This window comes from Sminthopsis crassicaudata, chromosome X, assembly GCF_048593235.1.
Source record: "Sminthopsis crassicaudata isolate SCR6 chromosome X, ASM4859323v1, whole genome shotgun sequence".
Taxonomy (NCBI): Eukaryota; Metazoa; Chordata; class Mammalia; order Dasyuromorphia; family Dasyuridae; genus Sminthopsis; species Sminthopsis crassicaudata.
The window spans coordinates 43,297,817-43,322,715 of record NC_133623.1 but is presented as its reverse complement, the minus strand read 5'-3'; the positions used below and the strand labels follow the sequence as shown (position 1 = coordinate 43,322,715).

The 24,899-nt window shown below is 37.4% G+C and overlaps 1 long non-coding RNA gene across 1 annotated transcript; it reads right to left on the bottom strand.

The window, feature by feature from the left end:
- Positions 1-346: 346 nt before the first annotated feature.
- On the bottom strand, positions 347-23,114 carry LOC141549177 (uncharacterized). The gene is made up of 4 exons (XR_012484273.1): positions 23,037-23,114; positions 22,129-22,246; positions 1,090-1,130; positions 347-613 (listed from the first exon to the last, which is right to left on the bottom strand). It is a non-coding gene; the product is annotated as an uncharacterized LOC141549177 (long non-coding RNA).
- Between the last annotated feature and the right edge of the window lie 1,785 nt (positions 23,115-24,899).

Sequence of the window (24,899 nt, the reverse complement as noted above, 5' to 3'; positions counted from 1 at the left end):
GGGAGAAAGGGATGAGTTTTACTCAGTATTACCTGAGCACATTTAACACAATTAGTTTGTTCTCCCTTCAGCTCCAAGTACACTGAAAAATATGTTGAAAATCCAGCCATTTTGCAAAGGCAAAAAATCTAAGGTAGCCACAATCAGCCAGTCAACAAGCATTTATTAAGTCCCCATTATGTGCCAGGCACTGTGCTGAGCACTACAGTTACAAAGAAGGGCAGAACCAAACCAATCAAACCCCAAACCCCAAACCCCAACCAAGCCTGCTCTTTCCAGATGGAAAGGAGGGAGAAAACATCCAAATAAATCACTGGCTACAAACAAGCAGATAAAATAAGGGTGGTCTCAGAGGGGAAATATTAAGATTAAGGAGGAATCGCAGAAGATGAGGAGGAAAAAATGGTCTCAATTTACAAAGAAAAAAATTCTGGTATGGTAATTCACTTTTGGTGCAACTGACTTGGTTCAGCCATTCTGGAAAATAATTTGGAGCTGGCTAGGGTGGTTCACCTTTCCAATCCCTGATGTCTGGGAGGCTGAGGTTGCTGGATTCCTTGAGCCCAGGAGATGAGAGCTTCAGTAGGCTAAGCCAAAATTTCTTCAACTGTGGCTGGAAATAATTTGGTAACAGTAAAAAGGATCAAATATTCTGCCAAGATGTAATTCTTGATGTAAAACAAAACAAGCACATCCATCTCATTAGCATGCAAATTTGTTTTCATCTTTAAAAAATGGAAAAATTATATATATGCATATATATACATACATACATACATATATATATATATATATATATATACCAGAGAATTGTTTTAAAATAAAATTTTAGGATTTCTTGTAAATGTTTGTTTTGCATATCTCTTTTATATACCTATGTACCCAGGGTCACATACAGATTTCTTTGGGGGGAAGAGGGGGAGAGAAAGGGGCCACAAATGTTAAAAGTTTAAGAAGCTGTAGGGCTAAACCAATAATAAGGTATCCCTATTAAAGCCCTAAATCTTGCACCAATATGGTGAGAGATGAGGAAGACAAACTGCAGAGATCAGAAATGCTAATCAGTATTGCCATCTGCCCAGCCCTTACCTTCTGTACTTTCAGCCTCAGTAAGATGGGAAGACTGGGTTCTTAAATGGAAAAAAAAAAAAAGCCATTTGAAACTATGCCCAGAAAGTTACCAAATTATAAGTACCACTTGTTCCATTTATGCCATTACCAGGCCTAGACCTCAAAGACATCAAAGAAAAAGGGAAAGGATCAGTAGATACGAAAATATTTGGAGCAATTCTTTTTGTGGTAGCCAGAAACTGGAAAGGAAGGGGCTGTCCTCTTATTAGGGAATAATTAAACAAACTGCAGCATATGGATGTCATGGAATATTACTGTATCAGAAGAAGTGATGAAGGGGTAGTTTTAGAGACCACTGGCAAGACTTCTCTGTGAACTGATGTAAATGGAAAAAAACAGAATCAAGAGAATAATTTATACAGTCTGATCACAGCATTATACAGGGCATTCTAAGACTTCGAAGCAGAAAAAATGGCTTGGAAAGACTCTGATCAATGCAGTGATAAAGCACAAATGCAAAGGAACGAAGGTGAAACACACAATACCTTCTGACTGGTGGTGAAATTAAAATAAAATACATTTTCAGTCAGGGCAAATATGGGAATTTTTCTTCCTGGACTACATAGATATTTATCAAAGGATTTGTTCTTCAGCTTTCTATTTCTCTTTATTTAGTGCAGGGAGAGGGGTAAGGTCAGATTAAGTTTGTAAATGATTGTTAATTTTAGAATTAAGTATAATAATGATGATGATGATGCAGTTAAGAAAAGAAACTGAAGCTTAGAGAGAATAGAACTTGTTTCCTTTTTTTTTTGTCTTTGTATTTATGGAACATTTCCTGCAGCACAGTAGATATTTAATAATTTTTCAAACAAACAAAAAGCCAGTCATTGTCAGCATTGAGAGCAACATGGATCTCATTTACCATCAAGATACTTACTGGCTGCTGATGTAGATGCTAGGGAGTGAGCAGTGGGAACCCAAAGCAGACTTAGTGACTGGCTCTTCCTCAGTAAAAGATCTAGACAGCAGGTCTTTGGGGAATCACAGGTTCCAAGACTAGGTCCTGACAAGTATTTTCAATTAATATGTCCTTGACAACAATATCACTCTCCACTGAACAATCCTAAAAAACAAACCAATGCAATAAAATAAAAGTCCCCCATTGACTCTGCCAAAAATTGCTCCTCCCCCCTCTCTTTCTTTTTAAATTCATTAAATGCTTCCTCTTGGGAATTATCATTGCATTGATCAGAGTTCTAAAATCCTTCAAAGTTGTTTTTCTCTATAATGTTGTGGTCTTTGTATAAATTGTTTTCCTGATTCTAGTCACTTCAATTTGGGTCAGTTCAAAGAGGTCTTCACTGTTTCCTCTGGAACTGTCCGCTTCTTAATTTCTTACAGCACAGGAACATTATGCTACATTTGCATTTGGCTATTCCCTAATAGGACAGCCTTAATTTCCAATTTCTTGGTCACCATAAAAAGAGACACTAAGTATTTTGTATATATAGATCCTCTTCCATCTTCTTTAATTTCTTTAGAAGATAGATAGATAGATAGATAGATAGATAGATAGATAGATAGATAGATAGATAGCTGGGTCAAAGAGTATTCCCAGTTTGGTAACTTGCTTTCCAGAATGGCTGAACCAATTTGGTTTCACAACACTGCATTGGCGTACTTGTTTTCCCACAGCCCTTCCAATATGTATTATTTTTGCCCATCTGATAGGTGGGAGGTTACTTTAATTTGCATTTCCCTATTTACTAGTGATTTAGAGAATTTTTTTTTATATGCTCATTGGCAGCCTGGATTTCATCCATTGAAAACTGCCTGTTGGTAGCCTTTGACCATCAGTCTTTTAGGGAATGGTTCTTTGTCATAAATCAGTTCCTTATAAATCTTGGAAATGAGACTCTCATGAATGAAAATTGCTTCAAAGATATTTCTCAATTGCCTGTTTCTCTTCTCCTTTTTGTTATATAGCTATATATAGTTATATATACCTTTTTCCCCCTATATATAGGAATATATGACCTTTTGAACTTTATATACCCCAAATTGCACATTTTATCTTGTATGATTCTATCATTTGGTTTAGTGATGAGCTCTTCACCTATTCAGAGATAGAAAAGGTAATCTCTTCCTTTGAGCTCTAATTTGTTTATGATGTGACTTTTTATTTTTGATATTTGTGTCATGTGTCCATTTGTAGCTTATTTTGGGATATGATATGATGATCCTAATTTCTGTCAGATTGCTTTCTCATTTACCCAGCAGTTTTTGTCACATAGTGACTCGTTCCTTCAGTAACTGGGATCTTTGGGTTTATCAAATATTATTCTACTCTGCTTTTTTGCTTCTATATTTTGTCTACCTAATCTGTGCCACTGATCAACCTCTCTTCTTTTTAAGCAGTACAAAAATGACAAAAACATTTTTTTAGTTGCAAGCCCAATTCGTTGACCTTCTCTTTCTCTGTTATGCAAGTAGGTCCTCTAGAGATATAAAATTTCCCCTTATTGCCACCTTGGCTGCATCCCACACATTTTGGTATGACATCTCATTGTTGTCATTCTCTTGGGTGAAATTATTAATTGTGTCTATGATTTGCTGTTTCACCCAATCATTCTTTAGGATGAGATTATTTAATTTCCAATTATTTTTTGGTCTATTTTCCCCTGGCTTTTTATTGAATGTAATTTTTACTGCATTGTGACCTGAGAAGAATGCATTTACTATTTCTGCCTTCCTGCATTTGAATTTGAGGTCTTTATGTCCTTATATATGGTCAATTTTTGTATAGGTTCCATGAACTGCCGAGAAGAAAGTAGCACAAGATATTTTAATGATGATTGGTTTGTCGTACAGTCTAGTGGGTAGGTGAAGATACAAGTTTGTAAGTTGGGAGAGACAGTAGGGGTGTCAAAGAGTGCTTATTGGGAGCTAGCCCAGATATGTTTGCACTTCACATGGGTTAATCCCGACCTGGGGTCTTTGTTAAGATTTTGTTGTATTGTACTAGGAGGGCCACACCAGTCTGTGTTCACCCTGAGGCGCAAATTTGTTCTATTTGTGGGGGAAATCTGGAGAGCTTGAAATTTACCAGCCTACTCCACCATCTTCCCAGAATCCTCCCCAAGAACTTAATATTAAAGGGCAAATTATTTTTAAGTTTTTTTTAAAAAGCAGATCATATGCCTTTCATAGTATGCATTATTTATTTTTAACATTAATTTTTAAAAAATTAAGTTCCAAATTCTCTCTCCCATTCCCTCCCCCCACACACACCTTAGAGAAGGCAAGAAATATGTCGATTATACATATAAATTCATGCAAAACATATTTCCATATTATCCATGTTGCAAAAACACCCACAAGAAACAAAGAAAGTGAAAAAAAACATCTATTTCAGTCTATACTCAGAGTTCATGAGTACTCTCTCTGCAGGTGGATAGCATTTTGCATCATGGGTCCTTTGGAATGTTTTTGGATCATCATCTTGGCAAGAATAGCTTAAACCTTTCATAACCATCCTACTTGTCATTTCTTATAGCACAGTAATCTTACATTATAAACATATACCCCAACTTGTTCAACCATTCCACAGTTGAAGGGCATCCCTTCAGGTTCCAATTCTTTGCCACCACAAAAAGGGCCGCTATAAATGTTTTGTACATTTAATTCTCCTTCTCCTTTCTTTACCCTCATTGGGATACAGACTTAGTGGTGCTATTACTGGGTCAAAGGTATGTACAATTTTATAGTCCTTTGCTTATTAATTCCAAATGATTCTACAAAATAGGCTGGTTCACGTCTTTACAAAAAGCCCCTGCTTTACACCCCAATCATTTGTAATTTTCCTTTTCTGTCATATTGCCAACCTGGTAAGTGTGAGCTAGTATCTCAGAAGTAGTTTTAATGTGCATTTCTCTAATTAGTAGTGATTTAAAGTTGTTGTTTTTTTTAATGTGACTATTGATAATTTTAATTTCTTCTGAAAATTGCCTGTTCATAACCTTTGACCATTTATTAATTGTGAATTGCTTATTTTAAAAATTATTTTTAAATAATTAAATTAACTACAAATTAAATTATATTTAATTAATTATATATAATTTAATTATAAATTAAGTAATTAAGTTATTTTTTCAAATCTGGCTCAGTTCCCTATATATTTGAGCAATGAAGCTTTTATCATAGAAACTTGATGTAAAATTTTTTTCACCAGTTTCCTGCTTTCCTTCTAATTTTGGCTACATGTTTTGTTTCTGTAATAACTTTTAAAATTTCGGAATCATTCACTTTACTTTGTGTGATCCTCTCTATCTCTTGTTTGATCATAAACTCTTCCTTTATTCATAGATCCATACTCCACTAAGTTACTTATGATATCACCCTTTATGCCTAGACCATATACCCATTTTTATTTTGGGTATATGGTGAGAGATATTGTTCTATTCCTATCCTCTGCCAAACTGTTTCCCGGTTTTCCCAGAAATTTCTGTCCGATAACTACTGTAAGAGCTTGGATCTTTGTGTTTATCAAACACTACGTTAATGTGGCCATTTATTGTGTATTGTGTATTGTGTATTGTGTGAGCCATCTATTCCTTATCCAGTACTAAATTGTTTTTAATTTTTAATTTATAAGTTTGTAATATATTTTTGAACTCTGATACTATTAATCTGCCTTCTTTCACATATTTTCATTAATTCCCTTTATGTTCTTTTTATTCCAGATAAATTTTGGTTGTTTTTTTCCCTCTAACTCTATAAAATAATTCTTTGGTAGTTTAATTGATATGGCTCTGAATAAGTAAATTAATTTAGGTAGAATTGTCATTTTTACTACTTTGGCTCAGCCTAGCCATGAGCAATTAATATTTTTTTTCCAGTTGTTTAGATCTAAATTGCTCTGTGTAATGTTCTAGTTAGCTTTCTGGAGGTCTCAAGACCAGCCTTGGTCTCAGCAGAATAATCACCATGAGAATATTCAGGAATGAAGTCCAAAATCTTTATTATCTCCTTCACTGTCGGTCTCCTTCGCCAAGGGTCGGGCTAGCTTTCTGGGGGACCTTCAGATGGGTCTTGGTCTCTGTGGAGGAATGCAGGAGGCAGGAGAGCCACCAGAGGGTGGTCAAGTCTTCTCTTCCCTGTGGCTGAGTTTATATACTCTATTACAATTAAATCGATTCATCATACTGAGTATAAGCCAATCATTATATCACTAGGGAACCATTATTGGTTGGAAGATTTAATCAATCATACTGAATTAGAGAACTATTAATCACCATGCTAAACTAGATAACCATTATCTTATCAACTCCCCTGAGTTAACACCCTTCTCCAGAGTTCTGGCCCCTTACAGCTTTGTGAAAAAATGTTTTACAAATGTTTTTGTATAGTTCCTGGGTTTGTCATGGCAGGTGGTATTGTAAAATGCTGGCAGTTATTTTGAATGGAATTTCTCTATCTTCCTGCTAGATTTTATTGGTAATGTATACAAGTCTTGATGATTTATGTGGCTTTATTTTATATGCTGCAACCTTGTTAAAGTTGTTCATTGTTTCTACTAGTTTTTAGTTGATTTTCTAAGGTTCTCTAAGCATACCATCATATCATCTATAGAGAGCTATAACTGTAAACTAGTCTAACCATTCTGGAGAACTATTTGGAATTAACCTTAATGTCTATAAAACTGTGCATACCTTTGACCCAGCATTACCACTACTAGGTCTGTATCCCAAAGAAACTGAAGAAAAGGAGAAAAGACTTATATGTGAGCAACATATTTATAGCAGCTTTTTAGGGGGTGGCAAAGAATTGAAAACTGGGGAATAGCTGAAACAGTTGGGGTATGATTGTGATTGGAACACTATTGTGCTATTAGAAATGATGAATGGGATAGTTTAAGAAAATCCTGGGAAGACATATGAACCAATGAAAAGTGAAGCAAGCAGAACCAATTGGGAAAGGCTTAGTTACTCTGATCAAGACAAGACCCAAGACAATTACAAAGAATCCATGATGCAAAATGCTATCTATCTACCTTCAGGGAGAGAGAACTGATGAACTCTGAATGCAAAGTAAAGCATTACTTTTTTTTTTTTTTTTCTATTCTTATTTTTATTTTTAATTTTGTTTCTGGGTTTTGTTTTGGTTTTTTTGGCAACATAGCTAATATGGAAATATGTTGGGAGCTCAAATTTTTTGAAGATTATTAAAAATTTACATGTAATTGGGAAATCCTTAACAAAATAAAAAACCCAAGATTTTTGCAGCAATATTCATTAGGGAATTTGGCTTATAGTTTTCATTTTCCATTTTTGTTCTCCCTGGTTTAAATATCAAAACCTTTAAAATTATCTATATAGTACTGGGATTAATTGTGACTTGTGACTTAAATGTTTGATAGAATTCACTCAAAAATCCATATGGTCTTGGGGAATTTTTTCTTTTTTCTTTTTTTTTTTTTAGACAAATTCTCAATAATTTTATTAAAGAAACTCAGAACAAAATTTGAGAAGTACTGCAATAGACTATATATTCCCTAGCTATCTCCTCTTATCCCTGTGGAAGAAGAAAGCAAATACCTTTCTTCTGCCTCACCTCGGTATGTGGAAATGTTTTTTTTATTTATTTTTTTTTAATAACTTTTTATTTACAAGACAAATGCATGGATAATTTTTCAGCATTGACAGTTGCAAACCTTTTGTTCCAACTTTTCCCCTCCTTCCCCCTGGGGAATTTTTTCTTAAGGAGTTCATTTATAGCTTGTTCCATTTATTTTTCTAAGATAGGATTATTTAAGTATTCTATCTCCTTTTCTGTTCATCTGGGCAATTTATATTTTTATAATATTCATCCATTTAACTTAGATTGTTAATTTTACTGGTATATAATACCAGTATATTTATATATCTTTATATACCAGTATATATATATATATATATATATATATATATATATATATATATATATATATATATATATATATATATATATATCTTTATTGGTGGGGCATTCACCCTCTGATTTTTGATACTTGTAATTTGGTTTCTTCTTTTTTAATTAAACTATTAGTTTATGTATTTTATTAATTCAGTTTTTTTTAACTTTCAATTTTATTCATCTCTCCTTTGATTTTCGAGATTTTCATTTTGCTGTTAAATTGAGGATGTTTGATTTGTTCTTTTTCTAGGTTTTTTTTGTTTTGTTTTGTTTCATGCACAATTCATTGATTTGTTTTATTTTATTCAAGTATGGATTTAGAGATATAAAATTTCCCATAAGTACTACTTTGATTGAATCCTACAAATTTTGGCATGTCTCCTTGTTGTCATTATTTTAAATGAAATTATTTATTTTTTCCTATGATTTGTTCTTTGACCCATTCATTCTTTAGACTAAGACTGTTTAGCTTCCTATTAATTAGAAATTAAATCTATGCATACTTGATCTATTTTAAATGTATTTTTAAAAATTTTATATATATATATATATATATATATATATATATATATATATATATATATATATATTTTTTTTTTTTTTTTTGCTGAGGCAATTGGGGTTAAGTGACTTGCCCAGGGTCACACAGCTAGGAAGTGTTAAGTGTCTGAGATCAAATTTGAACTCAGGTCCTTCTGACTTCAGGGATGGTGCTCTATCCACTGTGTCACCTAGCTGCCCCTAAAATTATATTCTTTTCAGCATTTGGTTGTGATGTTTTGATGCCCCTAATACATGGGCAGTTTTGTGAAGGTGTTATTTACAACTGTTCCCATTCAATTTTCTCCATAAGTCTATCAGATCTAACTTTTCTAAAATTCTATTCATTTCCTTAATTTCTTTCTAATTTATTTTATGGCTAGGTTTATCTAGCTCTGAGACAAGAAAGCTGAGGTCCCCCACTAATATAGTTTTATTGTCTATTTCCTCTGGTACATCATTTAACTTTTCCTTTAAAAATTTGGATGATCCACATCCAGAAAAAGTATTAAGGCATCTGAATGCAGATCTAAGCATACTATTTTCACTTTTTAAAAAATTTGTTTTTTCTTTCTTGTAGCTTTTCCCTTTTGTTCTGATTCTTCTTTCACAACATGACTAATATGGAAATATGTATTAAATTGCTTTCTGTCTTGGAGAGGAGGAAGGGAAGAAAGAGAAGGAGAAAAATTTGGAACTCAAAATCTTACATAAATGAATGTTGAAAACTATCTTTACATATAATTGGAAAAAAAATATAATACAAAAAAGCCAAAAGTTTGGATGTTATGCCATTTGATACATACGTGTGTAGGACTGATATTGCTTTATTGTGATGCCTTTTATAAAATGTAGTTTCCCTGTTTATTTTAATTAGGTCTATTTTTGCTTTTGTTTTGTTTAAGATCATACTTGCTTTTTTACTCCAGCTCAAGCACAAGAGATTCTGCTTTAGCCCCTTTTAATTTGTATATATCTCTCTGTTTTAAGTGTGTTTCAGGTAAACAATATATTGTTAGATTCTGGTTTCTAGTCCATTATGCTATCCCCTTCTATTCTTTGGATGAATTTATCTCATTCACATTCACATGATTACTAAGTGCATTTCTCTCTATCCTATTTTCTTCTAATTATCCTTCTCTCACTCTTTTTTTTTTTTTACCTTGTCCGTCCTCAGAAGTCTGTTGTGCTTCTGACTGCTGCTTCCTTTAATCTGCATTCTTTTTTATTATCTCCTCCCAGTCTCTTATCTCATTCCCTTCCTACTTTACTACTGAGTAAGATACATTTCAATACTCAATTGAGTGTGTATATATGTATTCTCTCTTTTTTGAACCTTATTCTTATGACAGTGAGGTTCAGGGTTGCCTACTTCTCACCATTTTCCCTGTCTGTTTTTCTTTGAGCATTTTTTATGTGAGATCATTTTCCCCATTCCTCTTCTTCCTTCTGCCTTCTCCCAGTATATCCTCTGCCTCATCCATCCTTTTTTTTTTTTTTTGATCATCCCAACATAATTGACTCACTCTCATGCCTTCTGTATATATAGTCCTTCTAAATGACAATGATCACATTCTTATGAGTTACATGTATCATTTTCCCATGTAGGAATGTAAAAACTGTAACCTTATTGAGTCCCTTATAATATTTCTTGAAAGTTTACCTTTTTTGTGCTTTCTCCTGGGTCTTGTGTTTAAAAGTCAAATTTTCTAGTTAGCCCTGGTCTTTTTATCAGGAAGGTTTCAAAGTCTTCTATTTCATTAAATATCCATTTCCCCTCTGAAGGATTATATTCAGTTTTGCTGGGTTGTTTATTCTTAGTTGTAATCCTAGTTCTTGCGTCTTCCAGAATATCATATTCCCAACCCTCCACTCGAGTCTTTAATGTGGAAGGTGCTAAACATTATGCTTATGGCCCTTTAACATTTGATTGGTTTTTTTTCTAGCTGCTTGCAATATTTTTTTTTTCACTTAGGAGCTTTGAAATTTGGCCCTAGGATCTCTTTCAGGAAGTGATCAGTAGATTTTTTTTTCCCCATTTCTATTTCACCCTCTAGTTCTAGGATATCAGGGCGGTTTTGTTTGTTTGTTTGTTTGTTTTTGTTTTTTGTTTTTTGTTTTTTTTTTGCAATATCTTGAAATATGGTACCTAAGTTCTTTTTTTGATCATGGCTTTCAGGCAATTCATTAATCTTAAATTGCCTCTCCTTGATTTGTTCTTCAGAACAGTTGTTTTTCTGTTGAAATATTTCACATTTTTTTTTTCATTTTTACTTGATTTTGTTGTGTTTTGATGGCCTGTGGAATCAATAACTTCACCTTGTCCAATTCTAATTTTTAAGAATATTTTTTTCTCACTAGTATTTTATTTTTCCAAAAGCATATAAAATAGTTTTCAATATTCATTTTCATAAAACTTTGTGTTTCAAATTTTTTTCCCTCCCTTCCTCACCTCCTCTCTCCCCAAGATAGCAAGCAAACTAATATAAGTTAATTAATTATTTTCATCAGTGAAGCTATACTTCTTTTACCATTTACCAATTCTGTTTTTTAAGGTATTATTGTCTTCAGTATTTTTGTGCTTTAAAAAAATGAAGTTGTTAATTGTCCTTTCATAAATTTCTATAATTTATTTTTCCTCTCTCTCTATTTCATTTTTAAAGTCACTTTTTAGCTTTTCCAGAAATTGGGCTTGTGAACAATTTACATTTTAATTCCTTTGAGGCTTTGTTCATAGCTGTTTTGATATAGTTGCCTTCCTCTAAGTTTGTGTTTGATCTTCCTCATCACTATGGTATCTTTTTATGGTCAGGTTTTTTGGTTGTTTGCTATTTTTCAATTCATTTCTTGACTTTGAACTTTATGTTAAAGTTGGACACTATTCCTGGGGAGGGGTAGGACATTGTCCCGAGCTTCAGATTTTTTCAACACTGCTATCTTCAGAGCTAGCTCTGGAGATTTATAAGTTTTTGATATTTCAAAGGTGATATGATCTGGGAAGAGGTGTGGTCACTGCTCTCCTGGTCTGTGCTCTGGTCCTTACCCAGGTAAGGCTCCTATTTCCTTGGGATCTGTTAGATTAAGACTTATGATTTATTTGCTCCTACAGAATGGCTTGCTCCCACAGGTTGTGGGATATCAGGTTGTATGAAAACGTTTAATAACAATGAATTATAAAAAAGGAAAACATTGACAATGCAGTTCTTATAGCAAAAACACTTAATGCGTCCTATGATTAATATAACTAGTACAATACAAAGAGATACAGAGACTAGAGAGGGAGAGAAGAAAGATTATATCACAGATTTGGGGAAGCATCAACTTTGCAGACCTCAGGCTGGGGAATCCTGGATCATAGCCCTGCAAGTCCTGACCTGTAGAGTCCCAGGCAGAGCATCCTCTCTATGGGATGAGCTTCCAATTTGGGTATTGATGTATCATGACTTAAATAGCCCAGGGAACAAAGGTGGCTAAATGCCAGCAATACTGACTCACTTTCTTGAGCGAATCCAGGAGGCCAGTCCTGCCAGAGTGTCAAGAGTGAAGCTTTACTCCTGGAGTGGCTACTTCCAGTATATAAACACATCCTTAGTGGATTTGGCCAGAATCCCACGGGATGCTGTTCTTTAAGCTATATTTGTCCCCTGGGTTATTCAGCAGCTGCAAAACTCGGGTGAATAATAGTTCACTGTACTGTAATTCCCCCATGGACATGAAGGAAACTGAGGGCTGAGACCTATAGAATATTATCCTTATGTCTATCTCATTCAGGATCATGAGTAATACTACTCCTCAGGACTCTGATCCCTAGCAATCAAAAGTACTACAGTTCTTCAAGGCTCCTGACCCATTGTGGCTGCAAATGATACTTCTCCTCAGAGCCTCTGATCCCTTATGACCCAAGAGCTTCTCTCCACCTAGAAACTGTGACTGTAGCTGAGTGGGGCAGCTAGATGGTACTGCAGTGGACAGAAAGCTTTAGGCCTGGGGTCGGGAAGACCTGAGTTCAACCTGGCCTCAGTTTCCTCTTCTGAAAAATTAACTGGAGAAGGAAATGGCAAACCCCTCAGAATCTCTGCCAAGACAATCACAAATGGGGTCATGAAGAGTTGGACACAAGTGGAAAAAGACTGAACAACAATGGCTTAGTGGAGGGTGGACTGGAGTGCAGAAGGACTTGAGACATGAAGAACTAACAAAAGGATATTGTGATAGTCCTTCCAGACCTGAGGTGATGAGGGCCTGTACCTGGGCAGTTGTACAGTCAGAAGAGAGAAAGGGAGACAAACTCCATAACACTTTACAACAGATTGGGTGTAGGGAAGGCAGGGGGTGAGGGAGGGAGAGTAAGAAGTGACAGATGACACCTAGCCCATATAACTGTGAGGATGGTGGTGTTCTTGGTGGGAGTGAGAAAGGCAGAAAGAGGGGAGGATTTGGGAGAAAAAGACAGGGAGTTCAGTTTTGGACATGAGTTGAAAATGTCAATGGGGGATCGATTTCAAGATATGCAATAGGCCATTTCCAAACCCACGAACTTGGAAGCCGTGCATTTGTGGGTGATGGCAAGATCCAGGGCATGACCATGTGACTGCGGTGAGGTGGAGGAGGAGGTCATGGGCTATGGGCAAGTTGAGAAACTAGGAGTTTAGGGTTTTGGAGGGACACTCACTGTGGATGCTGAAGTCCCCTCATGTGAGGGCAGGTGTTGGAGGAGGAGAGACACTGTGAGCCAGGCACTAAAATGGCTGAAGAAGGAAGGGGATTATCATAGAATTCAGTAGGCAACAGTACCTGGAATCTTGATTGGTCAGTATGGATTGAATGAATCTCATGGAGGAAAGTTTCTGAGAGAAGGTGGTATAGGGAGAGCCTGGAAGCGGCAATGGGGAGAGGGGAGCATTCTGATTTCCTTACCTCCATGAGTGAGTCGGGCTATGTCAGTGAAAGAGTGGAAAAGGGAGCCAGGAAGGCTGTGTCATCAGGAGGGAGCCAGGTCTCAGGGAGTGGAAGAGATGGAAGGGATAAGAAAGGGAGGGGTTTAAAATAAGAGTGGTTACCTATAGCGATATAAAGTGCATTACTTATAGAACAGGCCTTCCCGAGAGCACATTAGAAATGGGTGGTAACTTTAGTGTAAAGTATGAGTGGGATTGATGAAGATTTGGGAGAGGGTTTGATGGAATGGGAGCTGAGAAATGAGCTCAAGTATTTTTTTTTTATCAAACTCAGGGGATTGCCTCTGCTGGAAAGATTGAAACTGGTGGTGCTGGAGTGGAGAGATACCTATATAGGAGCAGCCTCATATGAAGCAACTGGTGGAGGTGGAATTGTAAAAAGCCCCAGAGGATCCTGGGATAAAAGGGGATGAAACAGCTGTTACTGGATGGCTAGGGGCTGGGAGACTCTCCTCCTTCTCTGTCAGGCTTAGTATTAATGTCAATATAGTCAATCTAATTGATCTAAAATACTTTTGGCTGCTTGGGAAATAACAGATATGCTACAGCAGGGGTTTCAACTTTTTTGGAGGGGGTTTCCATTCAGTGAAACCTACATAGCCTTTCTAGCAATCACATTTTAAAATGTTTAAAATAGAAAACATGGGATTACACAAGAAACTAGGTATCTTGAAATAAAATTCCTTAACATTATTGCTTTCTAAGAATATCTCAGATTTGTCATATTTTAATTTATATAAATATGCGTGTTTATCTTGTTTGTATATTTGCATATTGTCTCTCCCCTTTGTCCCGCTCCCTTACATTAAGAGAGGATTCCTTCAGTCCTTTGAGGTCAGAGACTAATTTTTGTCTTTCATTGTTTCCCTAGCAGTTAGCACAGTGCCTAGCACTTTGTGGGGACTCAAGAAATACTTCCTGACTTGAAATATATATATATATATAAAATTAAAATATTTTCAAGAACAATGAACCCCAACTTAAGAAGCCCAGCACAAGGAAGACCTATGTACCTATACTGAAGATGGTTTATTTATAGAGACAACTTCCAACCACCTGTAACAAGGTCAGTTTATCTCCTATTGAGTAAAGCCATCCTTTTTTTGCATCTTTTTAACTTTCAGGAACATCAGAAGGTCTTATTTTTCTTTATGGAATCCTACTGACCTTTCCCAGAAGTCCATAGTGTTATACTTTATGGCAGGGAAAACGATTCTTCCTGACCAAGAAAGGGAAGAAAAACACTGTATTCTAGTATTCTATCACTTCTAAAGCACACTTGATTTGCTCATTTTTATTGGGGTGTCCTTGATTGGCTTGGTCAGGGCCGATATAAGTTTGAAGTAACAACAAATGTATTGACCTCAAGAACTCTAGTTGCTAGGCTACCTGGCTCATGTTTATACCATCCTTTTCCTGTTGTAAAATTGAGGGCAAAGTCTAATCACCCTGAAGTATGTTTTTCATTTCAAAATGCATTAATTTCATAAAATGCAGGAACTTTTCCTTCTGTCTCTGTAGCCCAGTCCGTAGCACACTGACTTACCTTAATGGAAGCTTAATATGTACTTATTAGCTTGTGTAACATGGGTCTATTAACAAATTAGACACTGTTACTCAAAGATGCATTCTTAATCCCAGGATTAGATACAGAATGGCCTGATCTCTGAGGCCATTTGTTGAGCCGTCTCATTTTGCAGAGGAGGAACCGAGGTTCACTGAGGTGAAAGACCCTTCCTGAGGTCACACGGATAGTACCAGAATTTAAATTTCAACCCAGCTCTTCTGACTTCAAATCAGACAGGTTGCTCCCTGTATCATTACCCTCTTGGCTCCGTTTCTGACTGTGTAGCTAATGTGACAGCTGTAGACAGAGCCAGGGACTTCTAGCAGCAACCGGGACCTTCTCAGCCTGGAGCTCCATCTCGGCCTCCATCATGCCGACACTCTTCTTGCACTGGTGAAGTCCTCCCAAGACCTCCATTTTTGGATGGGAACTCAAGCCGACCAGACTTCACTTCCCTCCCGGCTCCACTTCTTGCTTTCTGAACTCAGGCCTCCAAGTAGCCTCAGTGTCAACCTGGAATTTCCCTCAGTTCCCGGAGCCTCCTCACCTAGGAACAATCATGTGTCCCCATGGACTTCTCAGAGTGGAGCAGCTAGCATCTATCAGGGTGACCCCTGTCTCCCATGGGTGAGTTCCTCCCACGGCCTCCATTCTGAGGAGGGGATCAGTCCGGCCATCCTTCCTGTCTCTGCTTCTGAGTTTTTGGACTTGAATACCAAGCTTCAGATGCAGTCCCACTCTGAAACACCCCTCCACCATTCCAGCCCCCTTGTCCCACTGGTGAGTTGTTTTCAAGGCTGTCATTTTTGGGAGAGGCCCAGAATGGATAACCATTTCCCTTCTGACTCTGTTTCTGAATTTCCAGACTTGGATATCACTTCTCAGCTGTGTTATCACTCTGGAACATCGCTCCACCACTTTGACCCCTTTCTTGCATTGGTGAGTACCACCTTTGGCCTTCCTTTGGAGCAGGGTCCCAGAGCAGCTGACTTTATTTCTAATCCTGATTCTTTTTCTGACTTTCTGGACATAGACAGCATGCCTCAGTCCCACCTTGGAACAGCCCTTTACCATACTAGCTCCTTTGTCCCTCCAGGATCTGCCTCTGAATTTCTGGGATTGAACAGTCAGCTGCAATCTCACTCCAGAACCTTCTGTCCCCATCCCATCCTCCTTCTCCCATTAGCCAGTTCCTCCAGGAGCCTCCATTTTCAAGAAGGAACTAGGTCAGCTACCCTTCATTCCATTCCCGGATCTGCATCCCAACTTTTAGACTTGGATAATAACATGTCTGAGCTGCCTTCTCACACCGGAACATCCTTCCATCGTGCTACTTCAGCTCTACCGTTGTTGAGCTCTTTCCAGGAACTCCATTTTGGAGAGGAACCAAGGCTGGCCAACTTTCACTGTCCTTCTGGCCCTGCTCCTGCCTTTCTGGACTTGGATACTATGCCTCAGCTGAAGTTCCATCCTGGAACAGCTCTCCATCATACCAGCCCCCATCTCCCTTTAGCAAGTTCCTCTGCGAGCCTCTGTTTGGGGAATGGAAGCAGGCAGGCCCATTTTCATTCCCTTCTTGGCTCTGCTTCTCAATTTTTGGATTTGGATACCGTGCCTCAACTACAGTTTCACCTGTACCCTGGGACACCCCTTCATAATGATAGCTGCCATCTCTCATTGGTGAATCCTTCCGGGGGTCTCCATTATGGGGAGCAGCCCAAGCAGGTCAACCTGCATTCCCTTCCTGGCTCTGCTTTTCAATTTCTGGATGTGGACAACGTGCCGTGGCTGCAATCCTACCCTGGAACATCTCTTCACTACTTCAGCCCTCATCTCCCACTGGTAAGTTCCTCACAGGGCCTCAATTTGGGGGAGATTTCCAGTCCAGCCAACTTTTGTTGCCCTTCTCTCTCAGCTTCTGAGTTTCTAGACTTGGATACTATGCGTCAACTACAGTCTCATTTGTACTCTGGAACGTCCCTCCACCATAATAGCCTCCATCTCCCAGTGGTGAAGTTCTTTCAAGACCTCTATTACAGTGAGAGGCCCAGGTATACCGACCTTCATTCCCTTCCTGGGTGTGCTTCTGACTTTCCAGGTTTGAACACCACGCGTCAGCTACAGTCTCATCCTGGAGCATCCCTTCATCTTCCTGACCCTCAGCTTCCATTGGTGAGTTCCTCTCAAAGCCTCAATTTTAGGGAAGGGCCCAGGCCAGTCAACCACCATTTCTCTCTTGGCTCTGATTCTGCCTTAATGGACTTGTTCCCCATGCCTCAGCCACAGTCTCACCTGTACCCTGGAACATCTCTCCACGTTGCTAGTCATCATTTCCCATTGGTGAATTCCTCCAGAGGTCTCCGTTATGGGGAGGAGTCCAGACAGGCCAACCTGCATTCCCTTCCTGGCTATGCTTCTCAATTTCTGGACACGGACAACATGCCTTGGCTGCAATCCCACTCTGGACCTTCTCTCCACTACCCTGGCCCTTGCTTTTCACTGATGAGTTCTTCACAGAACCTTAATTTGGGGGAGATTCCCAGTCTGGCCTTCTGTCTCAACTTCTGACTTTCTAGACTTGGACATTATGCATTGGCGGCAGTCTCTGTTGTGCTCTGGAATGTCCCTCCACTGTAATGGCCTCCATCTCCCAGAGGTGAAGTCCTCTCGAGGTTTCCATTTTGGTGAGGAGCTCAGACCTACTGACCTTCATTCCCTTCCTGGCTTTGCTTCCAACTTTCCAGATTTGAACACCATGCTTCTGCTGTGGTCTCACCCTGAAACTTCCCTCCTGGGAGACCCTCCTGGTCCTCAGCTTCCATTGTGAGTTCCTCTCACGGCCTCCATTTAGTGGAGGGGCCCAGACCTATTTACCTTCATTCCTTTCCTGGCTCTGCTTCTACCTTTCCAGATTTGGAGACCATGAATCAGCTGCAATCTCACCTGGGAACTTCTCTCTACCATTCGAGCCTTTGTATCTCATTGATGCATCCCTGCCAGGACCTCCTTCTTAAGTAACTCCCAGGCCAACCAAAATTCATTGCCCTGCCATCTCTGCTTCTGAATTTCTGGACTTGGACACCATGCCTCAGCTGCACCCTCAGTTTTACCATATCAGTGCCTGTTTCTCCTTAGGGAATCCTTCTTGGAGTCTTTTTTGGGGTGGGTCCAGGACAGTCACCCTTCATCCTTTTCCTGGCTCTGCTTCTGCTTTCCAGACTTGGACATTGTGCCTCAAATATAGTCTCACCCAAAAACATCTCTCTACCGACCCACTCTCCTTTTCCCAATGGTGAGTTCCTTTTGAGGCCTCCACTTACTAAGCAATCTACATTGCCCTCTTGGCTCTGCTTTATATTTTCATGTCTCAGCTGCAGTCTCATTCAGAAACATCCCTCTCCCATGCAGGCTCCCTTTCCTCCATGGTGAGCTACTGAGTAAAGGGGTCAGGGATGCTCCATTTTGGAAGAAGCCCAGATAAGCCAACTTTCATTTCCTTCTTTGCTCTGCTTCTGACTTCTTGGACTTAGACACTGTGTCTCAATAGCATTCTCACCTTGGAACCTCCCTTTTTCATGTCAGTCCTCTTTTCCCATTGGTGAGTTCCTCCGGAGCCCTCTACTATGGGGAAGGGCCCAGGTGGTTAACCTACATTCCCCTCCTAGCTCTGCGTCTGAGCTTCTGGACTTAGACTCTTTGTTTTACTTAGTCTCACCATCAAAATCTCTACCCCTTGCCAGCCACCTTCTCTACTGTTGAGTTCCTCCTGGAGCCTCCATATTGGGGAGGGTTCCACATCAGCCAATCTTTATTCCTCTTTGGCTAGTGCATCTGACTTTTCTGATTTGGAGCTTGCGCTGCATTATCAGGGTGGAACATCCTTCCAACAGTCAGCCCTGCTTCTCTTGTTGATGAACTCCTCCCAGAATTCAAATGGCTTATTTGTAGAGCACTCGACCAGTGCCTAGCTCCCAAGAAGTGTTCAATAAAGGCTTTTTACCTGTCTATGCCATTGTGCCTCCTTGTGTCACATATTACTAGAAGTCCATGAAATTATCTTATCTTGATATCTAAAATTCTGGAAGTCAGGTGAAAGAAACAGGATAGAATGTGCTAAAAGCATCTTTAATGCTCGAGAAGAAATACTGCCAGAAAAAAATTTTTTTACACTGTTTCTAAAGACATGGGCATTGTAAAGGACATGAAGAAACACTCTTTGGAGCAGGTTAAGGATTTTAGTTCCTATTGGCCATGGCAAGAAAATTTAACAAAAGGGGAAAAAACCCAAACCTGGTTCCTTTGTGCTACAGCCAGGGCTGTTCAAAAGGAAGATCGCTCAATATACCAACAAAGAGAACAGATATAGCCAGAATTATGCTGGCATATATTTCAAAATAGATGTTCTGAAACTAAAACCGAGGCCATCCAATGAGACAGCATATCTCCCTAATTAGAATAGAACTTTGGGTTGTTTAAACATTTGGTAGGCTTCTGGGAACCCAAGTGTATCAAACTGTTTCCCCAGTTTCTTAAAAAGTTAAGTAACACTGTAACCGGAGAGGTCTAGAGAAAACAATATATAGACATTGCCAAATGTCACTGAAATTGTTAACTATATTCAGGCATTCTACAGCTCTTTGAGTAATCATATAGTACTGGAGTCTTACTTACTCTTCTAAATTGTATCTTATTGCTTTATTTATTTAGGACAGCTCTATTAGCAGGTTAGATTGTATCACTACAAATTGACATTTATATTCACTCAGTTTGACACACTGCCCCCATTCTCCTGCTATTTTCAAGCCTCTGGAAGACACTAATTTTCACAATTGTGGAAATAAAAAAAAATTCAGGAGCTTAAGCCTGCTTCCGATTCTTTTTGTCTGTGCTAAATCTTTAGGTGGATATTCTTGATTAAAGAAGGAACTTAAAAGTATCCAACATGCAGAATAGATGAGATATTTTGAGAGAAAGGGCATCATCTTCCCAAGACTTATGGCCTAAATGGAGTGATCTCATTTGAACACTTTCAAAAGGTACTATCAAGCCAACTAAAGATTTTCATTGTCAAAATGTTATTTCTCCCTCTTTGTCACGTAGCATTAAACATTTTTGAGAAACAGACACATGAGAACAAGGAAAAATGAAGGACACTTGATTGAAAGTAGAAGCGGTCACGGTAACCAGTGTAAGTGATTTCTTTGCTATAATTTAAAAGTCACAGTTTTGTTCACATACTTCACATTTAAGTTCCTTCTGTTGAGATTAGAGTACATTTCTATCCTGATTCATATTCAAAGTAGGTTCAATGCCTCTAGACAAAGTTGAAAAGTTGGGGTTTTGTGGTGATAGTTTTAAACCTAAGAAAATACTCTAAGTCAATGTTGAAAAAATTATCTTTGCATATGTTTTGAAAATAAACAACTTCAATAAAAAAAAGAAAATACTTTAAAACTGTAAACTTACCACCCATTTTTTTGGATACCATGCTATTTTTTTTATGATTTGCTACAATTTTTAAAAAATACTATTATTTATCATTTAGAGTAACACTACACGATGGTTGCCACCCTTTTTAAAGTTGGATCTATAAATTACAGTGAAAGGGATATTCTGGTAGAGAAAAGTGGCTTATGAGAAGCTTCCTAAAGATCAGATCAGTGATCTGGCCAAGTTTTCTTAAGTAATAAAATGAGTTTATACCATAAAATAGAAATAAGGTTAAACACATTTTTGCATTCAGGAATGGAGAGTGTGAATGAGAAAACCATGCAGCATGCTTTCAATAAGCTATATAACATCATATATATTTTATTTTAAATATCATTTAACAATTAATAGTTAAGAAGGGAAGAAGATAGAAATTGTTCCCCTATCTCAATCACATAGTCAGCCTGTATCTTTAGTAATAAATGGCATGGATGTAACTAGGAATTTAGCCTGGGCATATTTCTTAGAAAAAGCTTTTTTCTACCCCCTGGAGTCCTGATATTTTTGGAAGCTGGTCAGTAGTGCCGAGGCATCTTTTCTTTCCCTCCTTCTTCTACATATTCACATATCCTAATAAACTGTAGATTACAAGACTTGACCGTACAGTCAAATTGTATACAGTAAGCTTCCATAGCAAAAAAGTTTAAACATGCCCATTGTACCGATGAGGAAAGTAAGACCTAGAAAGGTGAGCCTATTTGCTTCTGGTCACACAGTTCCTAAGTGGGAACGCCAGCACTAAAAGGCAGAAGCTCCTAACTCCTATTCTGTCCAGCCTTCTTCCTACTATCCTGAACTTGTTCTCTGAGGACATTTTTTTCTTCTAACATGGAAATGTTGTTGTATTAAATTGTTCAAACAAATAGATTTCACATATACACAAAATTTCATTGCAGTGATTTTTAATAGACCCTTTGTTAAAGGGAAAAAACAAGAGTCAGTGACTTGATTCCAAAGTATAATGTGTATGAGGAAGACAGAGCTGGGACATAAAAGGCCTGGCTAGTCTGTAAGCTCCCTGTGACTATTTCTTCATGTGAATAGTGAAAATGTATCTTACCTATATCTTATCTTATCTTACCTATATCTCACATTGTGACTATAAGGATAACTGGGATACTGAATGTGAAAATCAGCTAGGGAAAAACAAAACAAAATACCAAACAAGAAAAAAAATCAATTTAAAAAAAACATTAAACCGTGATACCATTTTTTGTACTTAATAGTATTTTTTCCAATTATATGTAAAATCATTCATTTTTCTAAGATGTTGAGTTCCAAATTTTTCTCCCTCCCTTCCTCAAGACAGCAAGCAATCTGACATAGGCTATACATGTACAATCATGTTAAATCTATTTCCATATTAATCTTGTTGCCTTTGGGCATAGTTCCAAATTGATCAATTCACAACTCCATTAACAGTGACCAATTCTTTTTTAGATCTATTTTCAAAAACTACAAATATAACATAACCAATAAATACATTCTCTCACAGACAAAGAGATCAACATAAGTACCTTTAAAGGAATTAAACTTGATACATACATTTTTGTTAGGACCAATAATTTCTGCTGTACAAGCGCCCAGTATCAATGCAGCTGCTGACACGGGAGTCCCAGAGTCAGGAGAAAAGTAGTTATCTGGAGGAGTCGGAACAATGTAACTATATGGAAAAAAATCAGTGATCATTTTTTCTAAACTGGAAAAGTTTCAAGTGTAACCATTTTCAAGGGGTTTTGATGAGCTACCATTTTGGTTTCCAAATACACTTCAGTAAAGAATATTTAAGCTTAAGAAATGGAAACCAACAGCTTTTTCTGTCATGTATGCTGAAAGCCAAGTAGTTAGTTTACACAGCATTTCCACAAAAATACTTTAAATTGTAATGCAAACAAAAAAAAATTATCATTAAAACTTCATTGTTCTAAGTTTTTTCAATAAAGTATCTGGCAAAAATAAACACATACATACATACACACACATATATCTTTTTAAAATTAATTTATTTTTTACAAAATTTTTATGCATAGGTAATTTTTTAGCATTGACAATTGCAAAACCTTTTGTTCCAACTTTTCCCCTCCTTCTCCCCTCCCTTTCCCCCAGATGGCAAGTTGACCAATACGTGTTAAATATGTTAAAGTATAAGTTAAATATAATAATGTATATATATCTTAAGCTAAGAAAAATGTTTTAATATATAAAAAGGTCAGACCAATTTCACAGCATAATTGTTGCAATAACTTAGCACTGCCCTTCCCATTCATGTGGGAGTCATTGCATTTACATATTACAAAAAAGATCATTAGTTCTATTTGAAAATCTAGAAGAGCAAAATCAATATCATTCCAAAAATTTTTAAAAATAATTTTATACTAATAATTCTAACATTTCAGCTTATTATTATTTTCTATAAAAACCATCAATAATACAGAAGTTCCAGTTTGACTTACTTTAGTGTGGAGTTAGCCAGATAACAAAGATATACAGCACAGCTTGAAGACCTTGCCGTCTGGCAGCCTGGAACAATCCTTTCCCATGGTGATTAAATCATAAAAAGATGGGTGGTTCCTTAATGCGTCAAATGTCCTTGAAAGAGATGGTTGAAAGAAAGTAATTGATATTTTGGTGAATGTTTAGAAGAATTTTAAGTAGAATAAGCATTTTAACTCTACAAAAGCTGCTCCATACTCAAAAATGTTTCTATTTTATCCATGAAACTAGAATGTAGTTATCTATATGCATACATACATTTAGTTATTAGAAAAGTGTTCTGAAAACCAGCATGTGCCCATTTAAAAATTATTTTTATTATTTATTATTTAATTTATTAGTTTTATTCTAGCATCTCCACAAATAGCAAAATAAATGGAGCCTGGTAGGATTTAAACCACAAAAGGGATTCTATTAAAGATGAACAAGACCTTAGAGATCATTCAGTCCAATCCCCTCATTTTACAGAGGAGGAGACTGTGCCCCAGAGAGAGGTCATATCTGATAAGTAATGGAACTAAGACTAGGACCCTGATCTTCTGACTTGGAATCCAATGCACTAAACCCACAAGATTATCATAAGCCTCAAGCTTCTCTCCATTCCAGTCCATGCTCCATTCAGTTGCCAAGGTAATTTTCCAAAAATATAAGTCAGTCCCTTGCCCAATGAGCTCCAGTGGCTCTCTCTTAACTTGCAGAATCAACTATAGTTCTCTGGCATTTAAAGTTATTCAATACCTAGTCCCAGGCAATCAAGTCAAGAAGCATTTAATACCATGTGTCAGGTGCTATTTTAAACACTAAGGAGGCAAAAACATCGATGCTCTCGAGGATCTCAGAAATTAAACAAAGGACACAACATGCAAAAAAACCATGTGCAAACAAGATACATACAAGACAAATTTGGGATGAATCAACAGAGGGAAGGCCCCATGTTTAAGGACTGGGAAAGGTTTCTTGCCTTCTGCTGGGATTTTAGATGAAACTTAAAGGCCAGGGAAGCCAACAGGCAGAGATGAGATGGGAGGGAGTTCAAGGTAAGGGGGAAAGTTGATGAAAATGTCTGGAGTCGGGAGATGGGAATGTTTTGTATTAAAACAGTAAGAATGTTGTTCATCCAGTGTTAACTGGATCCCAAAGTTCTGTGGTGGGGAGGAAGGTGTAAAAAAAACTGAAAAGCTAGGAAGGGACCAGTTATGAAAGGTTTTAAAAGCCAATCAAAGGATGTCCTCTGAGAAGAGAGATGGGGAGGGGAAGGCTGTGAGGGGAAGGGAGGGAGAAAAAAATTTGGAACACAAAATTTGCAAGTGTGAATGTTGAAAATTATCTCTGCATATGCTTTGAAAAGAAAAAGCTTTAAAAAAAGAAAAAAAGAGATTTCCTTGAGAGTACAGTGCCTGGCATAAGTAAAAACTCCTTGACTTATACTACAGTCTATTTAATGCCACTCTATTTTAATCTCTTCTCTGATCTCTTTTTAGCGCTGCCTTCAAAAATTATTTTTGAAAAGTAAGGAGGTATGTGGGAGTGCACAAGAAAAATATTTGTTTCTCTTTGGGTAGGCTAAATTTTAAAATCTTCCCCAAGCCCTGGAAATGCATTTTAGCTCTAAGGACTAAAGGCCTAACAGATACTTTCTCCTGGAGTCAATAAGACAACTGTAATGACTAATAAAAATCCTAATATCAAAACTTGCGTGTAAGCATTGACATTTTATTTTGACATAATTGACAAATGCACTTAGAAATTTTTGATAACCTCTGTCCCAAGATTACTTCCATTCTCTCTTTCTTTCTTCCCTTCCTTCCTTTATCCTTTTTCCC